The sequence below is a fragment of the Ammospiza nelsoni genome, chromosome 5 (assembly GCF_027579445.1).
Source record: "Ammospiza nelsoni isolate bAmmNel1 chromosome 5, bAmmNel1.pri, whole genome shotgun sequence".
In the NCBI taxonomy this organism is placed as follows: Eukaryota; Metazoa; Chordata; class Aves; order Passeriformes; family Passerellidae; genus Ammospiza; species Ammospiza nelsoni.
The window spans coordinates 21,825,051-21,846,686 of NC_080637.1; the positions used below are offsets into that span (position 1 = coordinate 21,825,051).

Here is a 21,636-nt window from a genome sequence, read left to right on the forward strand (position 1 = left end):
GCATTCCTGACTGTTGCTTGTGGAAAAAAATACCAAAATATTCCCGTGATGTAAATGTCAGGACCTGTGCATCCACATTGAAGACAAGTCTCCTTAAAAATACCTATGCAAAAGTAGTCAAACAACTTTTTAATATTTTAAATGAGTTAACTATATGGTTTTAACTTGTTTTATTTAAATTAGTTAAAATATAAATTTTTACTAAACTTACCCAATTATTTTCATACTCTTATGATGACTGCTGCAGTGTTCCAGGATTTCTTTCATGTATTTAGTAAAATCTCTACACTTTAATTTTCTTTTTTCTCTTGCAAGTTCTAATTCTTAATTTTATAAAAATTCTTAATACCATAACAGCCTGTTAATTGATATTCTGATTTGTTTTTTAGCAAGTTAGCTAAATAAACTATCTGAACACATTTCCAAGAGTACTTGGAAAAATTTCCTTTGCTGTACTCTGTATAAATAGATTTGGCAGAACCCAGATTTTATAATAACAGTTTCCATTGCAGAGGAATCAGGGACAAAATAAAGAGTCAGTCATGTGTGACTGTAAAGTATTCTATCTCACTAAGATTACCCTGCAAAACATTCACTGTCTGCTGAATCTCTAGTATTTTGTGGCAAAACAAGCCCAAACATATTCTCTATAGCAAGAAAAATACATTAGCCATCAATATAGAAATTAAAAATATAATTGTATCTTTACCATTAATACATGGCTAATTAAAGGCAAGAACAACCTGAAAGCATATTTGAATCATTAATATAGATTATTAATATATAGGTAATTAAAGGCAAGAACAACCTGGAGGCATATTTGGATCACTGTACTACACCACTGCTATCCCAACTTAGAATACTGGGCAAATCACTGCCCAGTTTTTAAAAGTGCCTAGTAGTTTTCTTTTGGCTCTTTTTAGTCAAATATATTTTCACGATACTACGCTGAAACCTTTTCAATAATTTTAATTAGAAGCCTTAAAAAAAAAAAAAAAAAAAACACACAAAAAAAGCCCCAAACGCAATTTTCTTTGGGCTTGTATATTCAGCCTATTCTTTGTTCTGACTACTTCTCAAAGTAGGAGGTCAAATTTTCATAGCCATAGAAGGGTTTGAGTTAGGAGGGACCTTTAAAGGTCACCTGGTCCAACATCCACTAGGGATATTACTTAAGATGCCCAGTGTCATATTTTCTGCAGCATCATGTGTTCCAGCATAATTCTAAATTCTTATGGACAGCAATATTTACAAAGGACTCTAGTGTAGATCACTGTGCATCCTGCAGTACAAGAACAGTTTTCCTAAGTACTTCCCTAGATCTTCTCAGGGAGCTCTTCCAAACAAGGCAATGTCACGCACCTACATGTGTATAGACAGTATCAAAGGTGGCCCATAATATGGAGGATTATAATCCACTATTAGTAAGCACTTAATGATCATCATCTCCCTTATGAGTGCTATTTTGAAAATCAGAAGTCTGAACTGAACAAAAAATATATATTCTTGCCTTCTAAGCCAACATGCAGCACAGAGATAACCGCAATACATTTCTTTACAAAGTAGGTATCATTTCACATCTGTGTTAAAAGTATATTTCCCCTTCAAGAAACTATTACTCTAATCTAGGATTTATGAAAGAAAAAAAAATCTACACTGTACAAAGGTTACTGTGCCTTTGGAAAAGGTGAGATTGCTCTGAAGAAGAGACCAGGACAGGCTTTTTCATAATCCTGGGAAGTATTGCAGTATTGAAATTAACACAGCAGTCAATTCTGTATCTGAAACTGTTTGAGTCACAAAATTGTGCTATTCTTTTTAGAAAAAAAATAGAATGTTCGAGAAAGGTGATAAGCGCATTCCCTTTCAAGCGTAAGGGAGCAGAAACACCCCTGGGGTAAATGAAACCTGCATGGATGAAATTGTTCCTGGATATTCAGTAGCCACACTCCATCGAGTGTGTTGCTAGAGCAACAGGAGGTTTGAGTAGCAGGGGGAGGGGTCCTCAAAGCAAATTATTCATGGAAATAAATATGTATTATTAACCTCATACCAGTTTGTACATTAACATATGTCTTCACAGTATGACATTTCAAGTTCTCTTCTGCAATACCTGAATGCTCTCTCTTTTTAATCTTCCTCTCCTGGGATTGTAATTCATTCCATACTCCTTTTGCATATAAATAAATACAATCTGACAAAAATATGAAACTGCAGTAAAGAAATAAACCTTGCCTCAAGAGTGATTTCTCTTTCGTACTGTGTTCTCTTTCACCTGCTGTTCCTTCACAGCCCTCACATAGCCTTTTGTTATTTTGATAAACCTACTAATACCAAGAAGCCTGTGTAATTGCCACCCATCCCTGGAGAGAAGTGGGAGAGATGGGTAAACAGATGTCAAAGTCTCAAAACAAAAGTGAGTACAAAGCTATGCAGAAAACCAGTGATTTATTAAGGAGGCATTAGCATTTCTCGAGCATTGTTTTGGGAAACGGGTATGCAGAGAATTAACAGCTCAACTGAAAAGAAGAAAGAAGCACAGTTGGGCCTGCCTGAGCAAGAATATTAGCATAACCCTTGGAGAAAGCCTAAAGAAAAGGATTTTCCGTGGCTCTGAGCTGAGGAAATGAGTTTTTGTTTGGGCCTCCACTGGTTAGGGTGGCAAAGTTGGTGCTGTCTCTATCGACATGCAACTGGGATGGCTAACCCATCATCTCATCCTCTTCTGAGACAAACTGCAAACCCTCACAAACTCTGACTCAACAGCAAAGCTGAGAAACACAGTGGAGTCTACTGGTTTTAAGAGACCTTAACATGTTGAGAGAGTAAATTTGGACCACTTGCCGTGGGAACTGGGACTTGGACAGTGTGTGGCAGCCAGGCCTGGCTCTCACTGCCCACACCCTCACTCTCTGACTTTTCCTCCTCAGAGGCTGTAGTGGATACCCATGCCAGCCCTCACCTGTCTGAGATTACCCAGCACGTGCTCCATTGCTTACATGCAACTCTGACTCAAACCTCTTGCCTCATATTTTGTGGGTTGTCTTGCCTGCCTGTGGCTTCATGTAAAAAATAACTATTACACCGCACCATATCATTTACCTGAGTTGAAAGGCTGAAAACATACAGGTGTCTTCTCTTTCACCCCTGATTAGAAGCATTCACTAGGGAGAAGTAACTTCATATTGAGTTTTCCCAGGTGTAAGTCTATACCAATAAACTTTAGATTCCTAAAGAAATAGAAATCCCTATTAGCACACTCACACCTGTAAAGGAAACCTATTCCCACGTCCTGAGAAAAATTGCCTAGACTAAGGACTTTGCCAAAAAAGCTTGAAACAAGACTTCACTAAAATAAAGTTGTTTTAGCAATTTTGTTTGTCTGGAGACATAGATTTTACTCAATACCTCTGACACCTATATATGTGGAGTTAATAATATTTTTTTGTGTGTAATAGTTCAATGAATCACTGGCATGGAAAAAAGGAAGTTAAAATACACTGAGAAAAAAACAGCTGGTAGTGTCAGTTCAGCTGATAGATACAGTTCAGTGTGTGTAACACAGGTAAGTGGTTGTTCTACCTTACAACTCCTGACAATCTTTCTAGAAAGTCCTATCAAATTTTACCTTCCCTCAGTGAGATTTGAATTTTAAAATAGTAAAAATTTAAACAGCATAAAAATAATCAGTAAATACTCACCTCAGTGAATCCACAGGTCAGGACTTGCTGAAATGAATGAACCAGTGAGTGGACAAAATTATTACCCTTCTCTAGAAAGGCAGGGCTCTGGCCCAGCCAGTTGGGATTTGTCATTTGGTGAAAGCCTTAACATAATTATAGGGTAGTTGATGAAAGTGTCTCCTGACACAGCTGATTGCAGTTGAGTAGTACAAAACACATTACTTGTCAGAAGTCTTGCACCATATTCTGTAGTTAACTGAACAAATTCTTTGAAATAGTTCCTTTTTTTCCCAAAATAAGGCAAACTGTATTTGCCTTAATTTTGCTTTTCAATGTAGCAGGGATTTGTCCAACGGAGGTTAAAAAAAAATGGGATGGGGAGAGCAAAACTGTGTTGTGCTTTGCCAGAATCTAGAGTAGCCCCAGGTGATGCATTCACACCAAGTGTGAAACGAGGTCAAGAAGACATCCTGTGCTGGAGAACAGATACCAAGATTGCCATGCTTGGAGATCACTGAGCTGAGTGCATGTGTGACCCTCTGATTGCTCTCACAGGGATTCAGGCAGAACCTTGGAGCTGTACAATTAAACAACAAACCACTCTCTGTCATTAAACTCCCTGCTCTGATTGTGCTCACACAGCACTTTGGGTTGGTTGAGGGTTTCCCACCCCAAAGGGATGGCAGGCAGTGCCACATGTTAGAGTTGTTTGGAGCTGTGGACCCACTGCTACACTATCAATACTGCAATTTACTTTCAATATTGCAGTTTTAAAACTATTTTTCTTCTTCCCTGGCATAAAAACAATTTTTTCTTTGGAAACAATTTCAGTTTCATGGTAGTAATTTCTATATTGAAAGGATTTTGTCATTTTAGATGTCATACATTGTTTTCTTTGTGTAATATTTTTTTACTATATAAGTGTATATAATGATAAATTATCCAAATCAGAAAATAATCAAAATATTCAGCTATCTACTTTTTTTTTAAGTCAACTATAGAACAACAACTTTAAATAATTATTTTATAAAAATAATTTTAAAGCATTAATTTATAAAACTATTCTAAAATTATGGGAAAATATATTCTAAATCAGTTTACTATGATGAAGAAAGAAGATAGAACTTTTCAAATCACACATTTTAACATTATCATTCTTCAGTAACATGCTAGGATATCCATTACTCTTATTTTGCAGAAGAACTTTAAATCAATATTATTTGGTTAAAGTTAAGAAATGAAAATAAAGTTTTGAAATTTTGAAATTTGGTCCTAAAATGTTTTAGTCTGTATTGAACTCTTTCATCTGCTTTTTTTTTTTTTTTAATGGAAAATAGTCAGCCATCTTTATGTGTCAGAAAAACAAGGAAAATAAGATAAACAGTAATTAAACTATGTAGGTCAAATTGCTGCAGAGACACTCATGGTAGTAGTTGTGCTTCAGCCCAAGCTGTGGACTACAAGGCTTTGCCACTTCACAGGTAGCAGTGGTTTTGTCTCCTGTAACGCTGCATCTTTGTGATGCAGGATCCACTCCACAGCATTCTTACAGTCAGAAATCCCACCCAGCATCTCTACCACTCTAGCATTCACTTCCCTAGTCAAATAGGAATTTCCTCACAGAACAAGCTATCTTTTGCTGGGTGCAGTATTAAATAATAAAGGGAAATAATTGCCAACTTTTGAATGAACCATTGAATCATTACTGTACTTGGTGGAAGTGATGGTGCAGAATAGAATAAAGCCAAGGGACCTGAGGAGTTACAAAAATGGGTCTGCAGAGATATGGGAAACAAAACAAAAAGAGCTGCAGAGAACAATATTTAAACCACTCTTCACACCTTCTTAAAACCTACCAGATTGTCTCCAATGTCAAGCAACATCCCCCTGGCTTCTATCATCAAAATATCCAATATATTTCTTTCAAAACAAGACTTAGAGTTGCTGGTAGAGAAGGTTCCCATCCCCACAACAAGCCTCACAGAGGGGTGGCCTGCAAATTGTTCACTCCAGTGCTCTTGGGCTTTTCTTTGTAGATACTGCTCCGTGTAAGAACAGCCTCACTGCCCACTCTGTGTCCCTGCTGAGGCTGCCAGCAACAGTGTGAGTTTTTTGTTGGGGTTTTGTGAGGGGGACATCTGTCCATGAGCAACTGAAGAACAGCCACCTGTATCACGCCCCACAGCTGCCAGCCTGTCAGCAGGCATTAACAATTTCCAGTTGCTGCTGATTGAGCTGGATTCAACCCAATAATCTGGTGCTAAACATTTCTGTGCTCCTTCAAATCATAAGAGTATGGCTGTTGGGTGGCTCCTGATTTCACTTTGATATAACACAAATTAAGTGTTCCTGCTGGCTGTGAGGCAGCAGGAAAGATGAAATAATAGAACAGCCGCAGCTGGCAGCTGAGAGAAGCTGGTAAAGATCTTCAAATACCACAATACACTATAAATAAAAAGTAGGATGCATAATGTGCAAAGGCAGAGCTGGTGGAAAGCTTCCAAGCAGTGTAAACAAAGGTTGAACTCAGCTGATCCAAGAATGAAACATGGAGGAAGTAATCCCATTATTAATGAGTGGCAAATATCAACATTGTGATTTTGGCTTCTCTGGATTGCAAGGCTGAGGGTACATGGAGTGGAGTGATAGGAGGCAGGGGAATTATTTGAAGATGTGGGATCTCACTTCCCTTCTCACCACACATCACCTGCTCTTCTGCCAGGATTCCACTGAGATGAATGCCACCTCCTTGGCACCAGCCCCTTCACCTCTCAGCAGAGCAGGTCATCAAGGCACCTGTACCCTACTTCTCAGCTCCTGTCCCCTGAGCCTCAGTCACACATGTCAGGTCCTACCCTGCACTCACCATGTCTATCCCCTTTGCCTAAGCCCACCCTCCACTGAGGTCCTCTTCTCTTTCCCTATTCCAGCACATCCCCACCTCCAACCCTCACTTCCCCAAAGTCCCACCCTAACCTCCACAAACCCCAGGCAGAAGGGCTTTCTCTGTATCATGCTCACCCACCATGGCCATGGGACAGAACCCATCCTCCAATTTACACTGCTCTGGGCACTCTTTTCCTTCAGCCCTTCAGAAGATGGGGCTGACTTCCTGACTTGCTCCCAGGATTCTTGCCACTGGTGAGCATTGCCCTCCCATGCAGTCAGACCCAGGCAGTGTTGTGTCTCTTGCAGGTAAATTATGGGAGCTCAGGTTGCAGTGGTAGTTCTGGTTAGCACCACGTGCATTTGGCATGCCCTGTGTACATCTAGGATTTTCTTTCCTCATTTAGGTATGACTTTGTCAAATGCCTTTGTCTTGATTTATCACTTATTTCTCTTTAGTCAAGATTTTCTAATTTTCCACAGTTCTTTGCAGCTCCAGCCTAAAGAATTCAAACTGTTTTTTGGACAGCTATGGCTAAACTCCATCCAGTCCCTCCCATCTGGGGTTCAGCTACCTATAGAGGTGGCACTTTATAAGCAACTATCACTTGTGTCCTCTTTTGTTTGAGAGAGTCACTTCAGGTGCTAGTGAGGTTGTAAATCTTTTTCTAGGACTGGAGTCTGCAAGAGATCAGACCAACAAGCACATACTGTAGACATCCTCAAATCTTATTGTCTGAGCATCTGTGTCAGGGAACTGACCTGAGTACATGTGTTCCCATTCTGGCCTTTGTCACCAGGCTTCTGTTCTATGGAAACCAGGGCACTGGGGAAGGAGCTCACAGGTCAGTGAGCTCCTCTTGAGGATGCACATTAAGCATACAAGAAAACCAAGGAGCTTGGGAAGATTCTGTTGTTTAACCTGAGAGTATTTTCCTTCCAATGTGTGCATAAACTTTCCAGGTGGAAGTATGTCCTGAATGCACCAGAGTCCTGTTCTGTATTACAGCAGTTCAAGCCACTGACAGCTCCTGCTGTCCACTGAGGCATCTGATGCTCTCTGGGTGAGTGTGTATTATGCAATGGAGACCGAATAAGTGTTTACCTTCTTTCCAAATAAAGCAGTTTACCTGCAGGGTACAATGAAATACAGAGACACCAACCTGGATTTTTAAATGGTAAAGTATGAAAAATTGCAGTATATTTGTTCAGTATAGGACATTTTTAGTTTGCCTGGCCTACTTTTGGGACCTGAGATGGTCTCAGTGTGGAATAGTTCTGCACTGCACCTTCTAAGCCCTAAAGCTGCCATTGACCAAACTGGCAGGTTTCAGTCCCATAGCTCATTTGCAGAGCAGCTCTGCTGTTGCTGTCTCTGCAAACCCTTTAGTTTGGACACAGCATCACATTCTTGCAGTTACAATTATTTTTCCTCTTCTGGCATATTTGCATATGCAAGGCTACCTCTGACTTGTGCTCCTCTGTGTAAGCACAAAAAGTACTAAGAGGAGCAGCATAACTCTCCCCTGGGAGGCCTCCTACAATGTGGCTTGCACTCAGTGCTTTCCAGGGCTCACATCTAAGCTTTTAAAGGCAACACAGAAGGCTCTTTTGCCTTTTCTTTTTTTTTCCCTACAATTTTGAATAACTAACTTGTTTTCATTTTGAGAATGACAGATCTAATTTATATTTAAATCTTTCTAATCCCTTGCCAAGCTACCATGACAATAGGCATTGACAATAGGCACAGTAAATAACAATTTTCCTAATTACTTGATTGCCATTCATGTTTCGTTGTCTTTTATGTCATTCTATGCCAATGTACTTTAAAGTTATATCTTCCAATGTGAAAGCTAAAATCAATCTGGGTGAAATAGGTTTATGTCAAGAAAGATAAATTCCTGTTTATCACATGTACATAATGAAAACAGCAGTTTCAACAAATGAGCAGAGAGAGAGACACCCTTCCTCACAGAGCCCAAGTGAAAAAACCTTTGGGATTATAAACTGCAGTTTAAACCAACAGCAGTAGCACAGGATGCTTTTGAAGCTTATCTCATCCCAAAGTGTCTCTGGTGAAAACCCAAACAATACAGGTAATTAACTGGTGCATGTCTGCAGATTTATTCCAATGAGCCCACGTTCCTTAATACAGTGAGTGTTTGGAATCATGCCTCTAAGTAAACTGGCTTATTCATGTCCACTGATGTAGTCATCTGGGAGAGGATCCTTTCCACATGGACAGGTTCAAAGCACACTTGGGAAGAAGAGAGTGAAGCACACATCCTCACCACAACAGCAGAGAACAGGAACTTAACCAACTTTGCCACTGTAAATACTGGAGAGGACAAGAGGCACTTACCAGCATTCCCTGGACTCCTTAATTCTTCTCATTTAGGATACCAGGAGCACTGGATATCAGAAAATCTGGCTTCTTGTTCTCAGGTGACAGACTACTTTTTTGTACCAGTGTGTGTCTTACAGGCCAGAACATTTATTTTCTGTTAAGGAAATATAATCCACCTGGGTGTTACTCATGTGGTAGACATGCAAAATCCATGTTAATGCTCTCCGCCCACTTTTTTTCTAAAATACTGATGCTTTTATTAGCCATTGCAGGGAATAACACAGGGTAGAGAATATGACAGATGATACTGACTAGCAAAAACTATCTTTGGTTCAGAGTCTTGGCCTTTACCCCAAACACAGAAACAGATCACTGCCCCAAGCAAAGATGCACACAAGGCTCACGGGGGAGGAGGCTTTGTTTCCTGGTTATTCCTTCACAACACGTTGTGCAAAAGGAGGAAGGAGAGTACCTGGGAATAAACTCTGTCCCCTGTGTCTGGGGTGACTGGAGGAGTCACAGCCCCCTCACATCTCTCACCTGGCTGATCTCTACAAGTGCAGCAAGACAGGTAGCACAGATGTGGGCAGCCAAAATCACCTTCAGCTTTCGTTTACTGGAGCACAGCAAGCAGGAGCAGGGAGATCAGTGCCTCTTCTATTTCCAGCTCTGAGAAACAGTATTTGACTCATCAATGTGGACTAGATTAATTTCTTAAGGACTGCTACAGTCCCTACTAGTTTCTGATAGGTATTTTTATTTTTTAGAACAGATTGGTGTTTTCTCTTAAAAAACAGTTTGATCAAACTGCTCCCATCCAGTAGTCCTCCACAGTGTAGTTGATTGACAGGGTTTTTGTCCTCCTCACCTTTGCATGTATCAACTTGATGCAGATTGATTTCAAGGATTTTCTTCCAAAACCTTCTTGAAGTAAAATCTGTTCTTTCTCATGAGCGTTCAAAACTTGTCTGGTGAGTCTGCTTTCCCCCCACAACCTGCTTGTAAAGGAGAGTTAAAACTCCTTACAGCTTTGCCATGACTATTAGTACACTGGAAGTTTTGGGATGTAGATTCTAAAAGGTTATGACCAATCTTTGCCCTGTATTGCAAAAAATTCAAGGGTTTCAGAAGCTTTTTTTGTTTATTTTCTTTCCCTATTACTGGTTTACATATCACTTCTGAAGAAATCAAGAATAGATCAGTACCCATTTCTTATTAGATCCATCTAGAAGTGGTTTGTCCCTCACGCAAAAACTACTAGAAGATTCTTTTTACTCCTTTCTAGTGGAGTGAGATGTCAGACCCAGATTTGCTTGTGATTTCCATATTGAGAACAATAATATAAGTCATTTTAAGTCCAGTCTGACAAAGCCTTTATGCACTTTATGCATTATTTAAATAAATAAGAACTTCAGTTTAAATGAATGCTTGAAGCAACAAACCCTACTGTCTCTTACCTTTAAAAACAAAGTGTCCAATTTACTAAGCCTGCTGAGAAAAGTGCCCATTAAAGTAGGCCATAAATGTTCTGTGTGAAAATGTCTACCTGAATTTGAATTAAAAATAAAAAACCAAGACTTTTCAGAGGGACTGGGGTAGGAGGTTGCTTACCTGCTAGCTCCCATACCAGTAAGTTTCCACATCTAACACAGCTGGAATGCAGCCTTAAAGAAAATCTGCATTATAAACTGCCTTGGAACTGCTTCACCTGCTTGGGGAACTAATTCAAATGACTTCTGAAAGCTACAGAAGTAGCAGTTCATTTGGATTGCAAAGCAGTGTAGAAAAGGTGTTTTCCCAGGCTAGCAATCTACATGTTAAAGACATGAAAAGAACTACTTGGAGTCATAAAGGCTAGTGCCAAAATACATTCAGGAAGACCCATGGTAAGTGAAATGGTGATTCTAGGCAGCAGTGACAGCGTTCATGGGTTATTTATCTTACATTGTCTTAAAATGTTGTTGCATGCTATAGAAATTGCACTACACTGCAAGACAGCAGTATCCAATACTTTTAGACCCTAAAGGAATAGCTATAGGAAATGGCAATTTCCATGAGAATTTCATGTCTAGACTACATTTGATTTCAAATAGCTTAATTCTTTGCAATATAGAAGCAGAATTTCTGGAGGGTATTTTTTATACTCTTCAACTAGTCATTTGAAAACCATTACAGTTTCTTCTAAGCTTGACTTTACTTGCAAACTGTCTATATAAAGATGATATACCATCTTCTGGAATGCCTCTGTAAAACAGAGTGAATTACTTATTTCCAATTTCACTTTCAAACCATACAGATATTTGAACTTGGTAACAAAAACAACTATAATCAGATCATTATGAAGCAAACAGAACATGAGTGTGAGATAGAGATTAAAAAATTCAAAAGCTTTATGTAGGATTGTTTTAAGCAGTGAGTTTTTGCTATTTCTTGCTTCTGTGTTGAGCAAACCATCTAGGACAGGTGTTTCTCTGAACATAAAGGAAATTATCACTTTACTGAGGAAAAGGGAAAGATCTTGCAACTGGTGAAGTATGCAAATGTAGAAACCCCATTCTAAATATCATCAGCAAAGAAAAAATGTCAAGAAACACCTTTTTCTCTGCTGTTATATTACTTCTGAATCCACATGTTCCCAGATAAAAGAATAATTTAATAATGGATTAGACAATAGTTAGAGTTTCCTATAGAGTTTCCAAAGAGGGATTTTTGCATACTAATTTTTTAAGAAAAGCTTATGGAAGTAATAATTAACTTCCAAATAAGTAAATCACTTCCGATTACCACAGGATACAGAACCATTTTGCAACCATATTTAGCAGATCATCTTTTATAGCCTATAGCTCTGCCAGAGCTCTGGCCTAGGGTGCAAAAAATTAATTCTCACATGTAAGGAATGACCAGAAAAAAGTTGGATTCTACTGAGTAGAGACAAATGCAAAAATTTATACTGAGGTTGAAGTAATCAGCTAAGTAGCACAACAAAGACAGCGCAAGATGGAAATCAATGCAAGTCTAGGAGAAACAGAGGAAGGAAGGATACTTTAAAGGAGATTATTAGGGAAATATGGTAATAATTTTTATTGTTATGAAATGGAAAAAATATTAAAAGGGATGAAGGAACATTTACATTCTCCCTGTCCACTAGAGTTTAGACAAGGACTAAGGAAGGCAAGGGATAGTCAGATGATCTGCAGACCCTTTCATATGATCAAGACTTGAGGACATTAAAATCTTCCTTAACCTGTCATCTTTATCCCAGAGTTAAACAATAGTGTCCTTTCCCCATCTCTTATCTTAATGGGCTCAAAATATCTACAGTTAAATATATTTTTTTCTTTTATCATGGCATCCCAATTAAGTTGAAATTTTAGTTCCAATCTATCCAGTTAGTATCTAATCTACCTGCTTCATCACATAAAATTTGTATAGTGAATATTCAGTGCTCTGGCATAAACTCTGTGGTGCAGCTGGAAGTAATTGAGTTAATGGCAATGAAGACTGTGCTATTTTCCCACTCTTCAGGCAAATTGGAGCCTAATAACTTCAAATGACACTCACACATAACATTACAGTGAAGTTTTCATCCTGCTGCCTATTTTATCCTTCTGGGCAAGATGATGACTGTTAAGCTGCCAAATTGATACTTTCCTTTATAGTTTAGAATTGGATTTCTCTCACCCATCTAAAAGTTATGTCTCTGCTCTGAGGTAGTTATTCCAGACACTCTATCACTGACAGAAAAAGACAGAAACCTCTAAAGCATGACCCATCCCATCTTTGTACAACACCTATCTAGTAGATTTAGCCTTGCCAGGAGATACTTTCTCCTTCTGATAATGACTGAGTAAATCATGGACACATAACTGGGTCCACAGACACAAATGGTTGAAGTTGTACAGACTGGATGCCACAGAGCCCCTTGCAGGTAATTTCAGGCATTTAGCTGAGATGCTTGTCTTAGGAATGCAGACTATCTCTGCAGGAACCTCTCAGGTCCTTCTCAAATCCTCAGCAGTGTGTGAGGGAGGAGCAATCACCCTGCAGAAGTGCCTGACTCTCTAAGTTGCCTGCAGATGGTACCTAACAAGATCAGGCCTCTAATTAGCACACGAAAGGTAAGTTGGATGAATTCAAAACCTAAATAGCCAGCTATTCACACAGAAAATGAAAAGTAATTTCTCTCCCAAGGAGATGGAAGTGCTTTCTGCACTGTATTGCACTGCTCAGGATGTGAGAATGGACAGTGTGAATACCATCACACAAAATTGCTCAATCTGAGAGGCAGTGCACAGTCTGAAGATAGGCTGGGGACCCACTGGGGCAGCAACTCTCTGGTGTAGTGGCTCCTCTATTTCTTCTCCAGGATACTGCATAACTGAATACTGCATGATTAGCCTAATAGTCAATAAACTTACATAAATTCTAATAATCACCTACTTCAAAGGAAAAAAAGGACAAAAAATAGAATGAAAACATGTCTATTGATAACTTTTCCAAAGAGCATACTGTGTTAGGCAGTTAAGTCAAAGCATTGCCTGTACCAAATTAGCTCCAAAAGATGCCCAATATGTAAGCAATTGTTTTAATCCAAAATAATTCAGGCAATGAAAATGTACATACTAATTATTTAATTTTTTATGCACAGGAACAAGGTCAACTTCTTGTATTGAAAAGCATTGATTAAATTGAAGGTAATGACATTTCTTTCCCTGGATATATTTGTCAGAATCTTCAAAGTGAGATAAATTTTAATAGGTCACTTGGTCCCTTCTTTGAAAATGTATGTATATCCCCAAAATTCACATATTCTTTTCAAATACTTGCCACAGAGTAAAATAATCTTACAAATTCATTTTACCCTAATAGTCACCAGACCATTCGTAATCTTTGACATCATGCAAGACAGATCCTCCCTTTTCTGGTGTCTACAGCAATTTTTATTATAATCTATGATTTTGTCCTTTTACCAGGACAAACACATATTTATATTTATATATATATATATACATATATATTCTTTTCCCCTAAATTGCTTATAATGTTTAACATGTTTTTGAGGTAGGTTTCTATTCATATCAGTGGGCAATATTGCAGGTGCAGGGACACTGCCTTATGTCCCACTGCTACACCAAATTCTAAATTCAATTGTTTGGGGGTTTTTTGCAGTTAGATGAAGCTACTTGTTAGTTAGCCACTGATATTTGTTATGCTCTTTCAGCATTTCTTTTCTTAGATACAACTCTTTCACTGAGCAAATGTTTTTTGTTATTTTTCTCTATCTCCCTTCCTTGAGGGAGAAAAATCTTCCATTCTCTGATTCTTACCACTGAGTTTCCCCTATACCCAGTGGCCTGTGAAACTTGAACAATTTACTACAACTAATTCCCTGAGAACTGCCACTAACTCAGAAAATGTACTCTGATTCCCAGTGAATACAATTTGCTTACTGGCTCTTCTTGTCTCTGAGGGAAAATCAAGCAAACACAGATATTTTCTTGTTTTTACTTGTGAATCAATCTGAATTTGTTCACGCAAGGTAAAACTAAAATACTGCAGAATGGAAATACAGGTTGAAAATAATCAGGACCCTCTTATAACAAAATTTTTTTGATAACTGGGTGGAAGAAGAACTTGTTCTTGCATAGGAGGGCTAAGGAACAATTCAGAAATAAGACAGGAGGATAAAAAAGGTAACCAGATTCAAAAATATTGCAGGTTGCTAATACAAAGGAACAAAGAAAAGAGAATAAATGTTTATTGTCAGGAAGCAGGGGGGTGGCACAGGTAAATATATTTATTTATTGCGTTCATTAACAGTTTTTAAAAATTGCTTATAAAGTGCCTTGCCTCAGGATCTGACCCTGTGCCATCAAAATCAAAGCACTTTTCTTTTTGTTGATTGTGCTATGAGTAGTACCAGGCTCTAGAGATACACAAAGATTCAGAATGTGAAGAAATCAGTGGAATGTTCTGAAGAGCTGAGAGAGAGGATTATTTTATAAGTGGAGTACAGGAACTACTGCTCTGCTGTGGTGGATTTTTATGTTGAAACTTGGACTGAAAATATTTCCAGGAGCCACAGGAAGGCAGTGTGTAGCAACTTCATTGTAGTTTTGAATACATGCCCAATATCTAAGGAAAGTATCATAAATATCAATTTTGCTACCTGAACTCAGCTTAGTTAAATATTTTTCAATGGCACATTAGTTTCAGGCAGAAAACATTGACTCTTGACCTTTTGCTTAATTCTGATTTTATCATTTAGATTGCTATAATGTAAATGACCGATACAATGTAAATTTGTATGTAAATAACCACAAGATTGTTTGGCATTTACAACATTTCCATCTTCAAAGTGCAGTTGGCCTTCTGTGAATGACCTGAAGTGATTGCACAAAAAGTGAGTTTAGGCCAGTAAAAGATGAGATGTGTCAGGCAGCAAAGTGCCTAAAGCCACAAACACTCAAGCATCTGTCCCAGCCCGTGCTGGCCAGCTGGCCCTGGGTGGGCAGAGAGATGCTTTCTGAAGTTCCCTTACCACAATGAGGAGGCTTCCCAGGACTCAAAAATCCCAATTTCAGGGACAACTAGTGTAGGCAGGAGGCAAAGAACCCCTCTTTTGGGGGCCGGCTTTTAAAGCCCAGATGCTCAGGTCAGATAACCAGGGTATGTGGTGTGACCCAGGCCCCGATTTCACTCCTTCACCCCTCCAGAGGAACTGGCAGGCGAGGGGGTAAACCCTCACCTCTTCTCATGTTCACGTACAAAATGGGTGGAGACAAAAATCTCTGCTTTCATGCTCTTCCAGGGTCCAAAAAGTAAGACATTTTGAGGGGAATCCCAAACCTGCTTGAATGCCTCCTTTCTGGTTCCTTGCAAACAATTGCAAGAATCGCAGCAACTGTTAATGCAGAGGTATGGGTTAATAATCCAGTGTGTGATTTACATTTCTGGAGGGGAGGGATGGGGCACTGGTGAATAAAATCCCCTGAATACTGGTCCTGAGTGGCTGGTGTGTGTCCTGGTGTGAGGGCTTCATCCAGCTGGCCTGTCCCCAGTGCTCACCCTCTGCTATCCCCATTTTGGGAATCTGGCTGTACCAGCCTGGCACCTTGGGAAAACTGAATTCCCTGCAGAGCTGATAACGAAGTCTCTGATGTGTCTGTATGGAAAATAACAGATTAAACATTTCTGGCAAAAAATTCACAATCCTATTGGATCTTATGTAAAATTTTCCAATTTGACTTACATTTTTCTTTTAGAGCACCATATTTTCTAACACAGTAATTTTTCCCCCACCCCAAGCCTGATACTCAGTCTTTTTGGCAATAAAGCAATCATATGAACTCTCTACATACTTTATTATTTTTCAAAGGGAAGAGTATATTTTCTTTCAAAAGTCATTTTTCCAAGTTAATTAGTTTGCATTAATACAGACTTTTCATTATGCAAATCACCTTACAAGCCCATTAGCTATTGTGGCTGTCACTGGTATTCTTGACTGGTTTAATTCTGCAGAACAGTGAGCAGCAGCCCCACACAAAGGGTTCACTACAGAACCATAACCTTATTATCTCACTCAACCCCACAAGGATAAATTTCAGCCAAGCAGAATTTCAGAGCAGCTCTGTTTGCCAATGGGTGAATGTCTGTCACTCAACTTGGCTTTTGATAGAGGATATAGAGAATTCTCGCAGAAAGGAAGCAGAAGACTGAGAGGGAAGAGTTTTGTGGGAGAAACAGAAAGTGTAATAACAGTGGGGGAAAGCAATATGCCAGTGAGTTTTGCACTTTACATGGGGTGGAAAGGAACAGCTGGCTTGTGACCCTTAGAGAAGTTTTTTGGGGTATTTGCTCTTTGCAGTGTGGAAAACTGACAACATTCAAGCCCCAAAGGGAAGAACCTTCAATTTTGCCCAAAGCCGGAAAATTCAGTGTCTTGTTTTGTGACCTTTTTACACACTAAACTTTCTGTTTTGCCTAAAGTGCTGTTTAAAGTACAGAAGTCTGATTTTATATGCAGAAGTATAAACATTGAAACCAAAGTTTTCATCAATAAGAGGAAATTCAGAGACCTGAATAGTCAGAAGCATTATCCAGCTTGCATAAACTGTCCAACTGTAACTCATCTAAGTTTCCTGAATGAGACACATTTCCTAAGTGAGTTTTTTTAATGCAATTTCCAGTAATTTCTCTCCTCTTAATTTTGATAACACCATCAGAATAGGATATATGTGGCATTTTTGTGCCATTTGTATTTTTAATTTTAAAAAAAATTTGCAAGAAGCATAGACTGTGGCAGCCTGGAAGAAGAGTCCAAAAGATGGAGTCTTATTTTTCCCTGGGAGTTCGAACTTAGTTTGCTTTGGGCAAGGATTGCTGGAAGGTTATTGTACCTGAACCTTCTTCTCTAGCCTTAGTTTTTACTCAAATTTGAGTGGTATTTCTTGTTCTATTTTCAGTGCTGTAATCCCTGAATTACCATTCTCACTATACCTTGGACCAGAGGGAGTAGGGTTTAGGCCTACAGAGCCACTTAAGTATTTAAAGCTTTTCAAAGCCTGAATTCTATTTAAATCAGTTGGAGCTGGTTGGTAAAACACATTCTTGAACACAGAACATAGAGCCTGCAGTGTAATGTTAGAAAAAATATATCCCTATCACCTGTTTATTTACATTCTAAATATCTCAGGCTTTAAAATGTTAAACACTTTCTGCAGGAGTGCAGAAGCAAGTGTTTCAAAGAGTATTTTGACTTTAGTATTTAAAGCACAGGAGGTAAAGCTGCAAGAAAAGCTGTTTCACATCAAAATGGGGAGCTTTTTGATTAAATTTATTTCTGATAAAAATGAAATTGTTTCTTTTTTCTCTAACATAAAACATCAGTGTAAAGGGGAGAGAAAGTTCCAACAATATCAAAATGTCCTGGGAAGAAAAGTTTGTCTGTTAGTTGAAATTATTTTTCATTTTCATTTTATATTTATTTAGAAATTAAAAAGCTGAAGGTAAAATCATTTGCTGAAACTAAACAGCTATAAAAGGATTTTGTCATTTCCTGACTGAAAAAAATAAAAAAGTGTCTTTAAAGCGATAGCCAGAGAAGCATCTGGATTGCATTATCTGTATCCCTTGGAAATAGGAGTACATAACTGCTGGAAAATGCAGTTGAAAATAAAGATCTCTGACAGTTGTTCCAAGTTGTTGTTTCTTTGGGTTTTTCCCCCAAGCCTTGCCTTTGCCTGCAGGTTTCTTTCAAAAGCCCTGGCACTGCTGGGGCTCTGAGGGTCAAACCTGGCCCAGGCACCGGCACCTCCCTCCCCGTCGGGGAGCAGGAGCATCTCCTGCTCTGGGCTGCTCCTGTGCCCTCTGTGGGTGCCTGGGCTGGGCTCCTGCTCTGGCTGGAGCCCTTCCCTGTAGGACACCAGTCCAGGGAAAAAGCAACAAAGTTCCTAAGCCATTGCCCTCATTTCTGCACTACCTGTTTCACTTTTCGCTTTTTGCTGCTCTTTGGGAGAAGGAGAAAGGAAGAGGTATATATTGACAGGTGAAACTTCAATAAAAAGAAACCCTTTGCATGCTCACTTCTAAAATCTCCCTGTGTTGATTTGGCTTACAGGCTGTTTTATGCTTCTTAGTAGGTGAACTAATGGTAAAAATAAATTTATCATAATGTATGACTCCCTCAATGAGGAGATAAACAGGGATACAGCAGGCCCTGTCTAGGCTGTAGTGTGTTCTCTTGGATAAAAAATGGGTGGTGGAATAGCAGTCCAAAATGTATTCTATTTAGTATACTGCTTATCTGCCTAAAAGCTAATTATAGTACCTTGTTAGAAATAATTCCAAGTGACAGGCCTTTCTTTATTGCCATTACCATGTGCAAACACCATGAGCTGGCAGAGATTAACAAGCTCTACCATTTTGTACTGATGAAGTTTGTCCACCTGCCAGCATCACTTTTTTCCCCAAGTGGGTCTGTCTAAGAGAAGGTGATTTTTGATATCTCACTATCACTACTATTGCCATTAAACTAGTATGAAGACATCTTGAGTATGTGTCAATTCTCAGTTATTTTTTGTATTGTAGCCCTGGGTTCTGCCTGTTAGGAGATATTTTACTTTTTACAGTGCCAGACTGATGGGAATTAATGTACACACTGAAAATCAAAAGCACAGTCTCGTTGTCAACGCTAACACTGTTAAGAGCAGCAAGTAATGCTGTAATGTTTATAACAGGTCTGTCTGTGTACATGCAAATAAATTTGACAGACTGCAATATATTAATGAAATGATGCCCAGTATCCTCAAAAAGTAGCTTTTAGTAGATACTACTCAAAAAGTTCAGCTATATCTGTGTGGTAGAGCTATTCTTTCGCTATTCTTAGCTTGTTACTAAAAGAGGTTCCCTAATGTCTGTCTTAGTTTTCCTTGTATTTCTAGTTCTCCACATTACTGACTTGTCTCTATTAAATTCTAAGGTTAAATGAGACAGACAATGCTTTAAAAAATATGTAAATTCCAGTCAGGAAAAAAAAAATTGTATTAGGAGTAATTAGTGCTGGGTATTTCCACATCAGATCCCATTAAAATGATGAATTAAAAAGCTTTTTGAAGGTGAAAAACAATCGCAGACCTTCATATGGTCACAAAGTATGTTCAGGACAGAGGGCAGAGCAGTTCTGACAGGTCTTACCTCAGCACTTTGCCCACAGCCTGCAGAGTTCTCACCTGGCAGGGAGGGATCTGGTCCTGAATGTTTCACTTGTAGGCTTCAGGAGATTCTTCTGCCCTGCCTTTCTCAGGACAAACACCCAGGCAGGGCACCTGCTGATGGTTTAGGGAACTTGAGGCTTCTTCCTGCTCACCTAGGTGTTAGGAGAGGTGCCTGTGTTACAGCATCCAGAGTTTCTCAGGGATGTAGCTCCTCTCATGCCTGGAGGTCACATCTTCAATGAGTTCTTGGTGACTGACACGAGAGGATCAAACACTTCCCTGCTGTGGCCCTGAGGGCATTGATGGCCTTTCTGTCCCTCCCTCTGTCCCAGGAGCCCCAGTCTGATCCAGCCTGGGGCTGTTGGTCCCTGCCCCAGAGATGTTGCAGACCTGCCAGTGTCCAGCCCTGTCTCTGTGTGGATGCCTTGACCCATGCTGTCAGGTGAACAAATATTCATGTCCCAGAGTAGCACCCTTATCCCCCTCAACCAAGCTTCAGGGGATCAGGCTGCAGCACAGGAGAGCAACATTCAGTGAAAATTCTACTGTATAACAGTCTGGCTGCCTCTGGGAAATAAAAGGTATAACAAAACTCAGGTCATTCCTACCAATTCAGCATATTATTCCAGTCAGAGTCCTGAATTCAGACCAAATACTTTCCCCACTTTATTAGACCCTTTATTGGTTTCCCAACCTGAAACTACAGTACTAGGCTGTTGAATAAAATGGGATAGAGTTGGGGTTTATCAGCATCATCTGGTTCTCCTTCACATATTCAGAAGATATATTCTAAGGACACTTAGCAATTCACTCTCTGCTGGTCACATAGTTGAGAATTCCAGAGAATGGCACCAAATCATACATGTGAAATAGGTCTCCAAGTAGCCAGATGGTGAGAGAGCCAAGTGGTGATGAGACATTGCTAGGAAAACTGGCTGCGTTGAAGGAATGTAAGAGTCTAGAGTGCTAGCAAGTACCTGAGCAGAGGATTTTAGGGCTTTGGTAACATCTACAGGCTAGGTATAAGAATCTTGGTTCATTGTGGTTGCTACCATTCTGCATTTATTAGCAAGCACAGAGAAACAAACCATCTTTGTGAATGATCCCATATGTTAGGAGACAGACATTTCTTTTATAAACATGAATTTATGCAGACTAAACCCACAAAACCCCAGTGCAAGCGGTTTTGAGAACACTTGGTGATGATCTACTTCTCTATGTACAATATAAGCATTGTGTTCTGTCCCAGGCATCTCCATAGGGTTGGCAGGTGTGACACAGGGTGCACAGGAGCTCCATGTCCATCTGGGACAGTGGCTGAAGGCCAGGTGAGGTATACCTGAATCCCACCCTTTACTTAGGAATGACCCAGCTCAGACAATAGCAGGCTTAAACCAAAATAAGGAAATTGATACAGAGGTTTTTTACCTGGTTCTGATGAGGTCTGCTGCTTACAAGTTTTTGCAGGAGAGAGCTACCAGAACTGTCTGTTCCCAGGCTACCTTACCTTTATACTGGCTGGCAGACATTCAGTTCTTCCAGTCCTTCCCTAAGTGGCACGGAGTGAAGTTTGTGGCACACCACTTATGCCCACATTCACTTGTTACAGCATGTACTCTTTGGCACAGCAAACAAAGCAATCCAAACCTCCTCCCGGCATTGGAGATCAGGAGGAGTGAGGGCCCTTGGAATGCAGACAGAAGCATTTGGTGCTTTGTAAAAACTGAAGTCCCTGATCATAGATATGAAGAGAATGAAAACCAGCCATTGGAAAATCTGCAAGCTCCTGAAAAGGCACAGGTCAGAAATGTGACAGACAGGTGGAGGCTTGAAGTGAGAGTGTTTGTGCTTGTGACTGACTCCTCTTGACCTCGTGCTCCTTGCTGGAGCTGGACATAACTCCCTGACAAGCAGAGCTGCTCAGCAGTGGCTGGGGCAGCCCCAGAACCTTTATGAGACCTCTGCCCATGGGACAGACCCAGGGAGTCTGAAGGGCAGAGCTGCC

At 39.7% G+C, this 21,636-nt stretch overlaps 1 protein-coding gene across 5 annotated transcripts in view; it reads right to left on the minus strand.

Moving 5' to 3' along the window:
* The window catches only part of SPAM1 (sperm adhesion molecule 1), a 32,511-nt gene extending 11,422 nt beyond the window's left edge, over positions 1-21,089 (minus strand). Inside the window, exons 1-5 of one of the 5 annotated variants that reach the window (XM_059472688.1) lie at positions 21,060-21,089; positions 19,647-19,783; positions 9,785-9,911; positions 9,457-9,585; positions 8,932-9,070 (exon numbers count right to left, since the gene is read on the minus strand). The gene's annotated coding sequence lies outside the window, so the exon portion shown is untranslated. Of the gene's footprint in view, positions 1-8,931; positions 9,071-9,456; positions 9,586-9,784; positions 9,912-19,611; positions 19,786-21,059 lie in introns of those variants that run through there. The other 4 variants (XM_059472689.1, XM_059472690.1, XM_059472691.1 and 1 more) reach the window with 4 other exon arrangements.
* Positions 21,090-21,636: the final 547 nt, after the last annotated feature.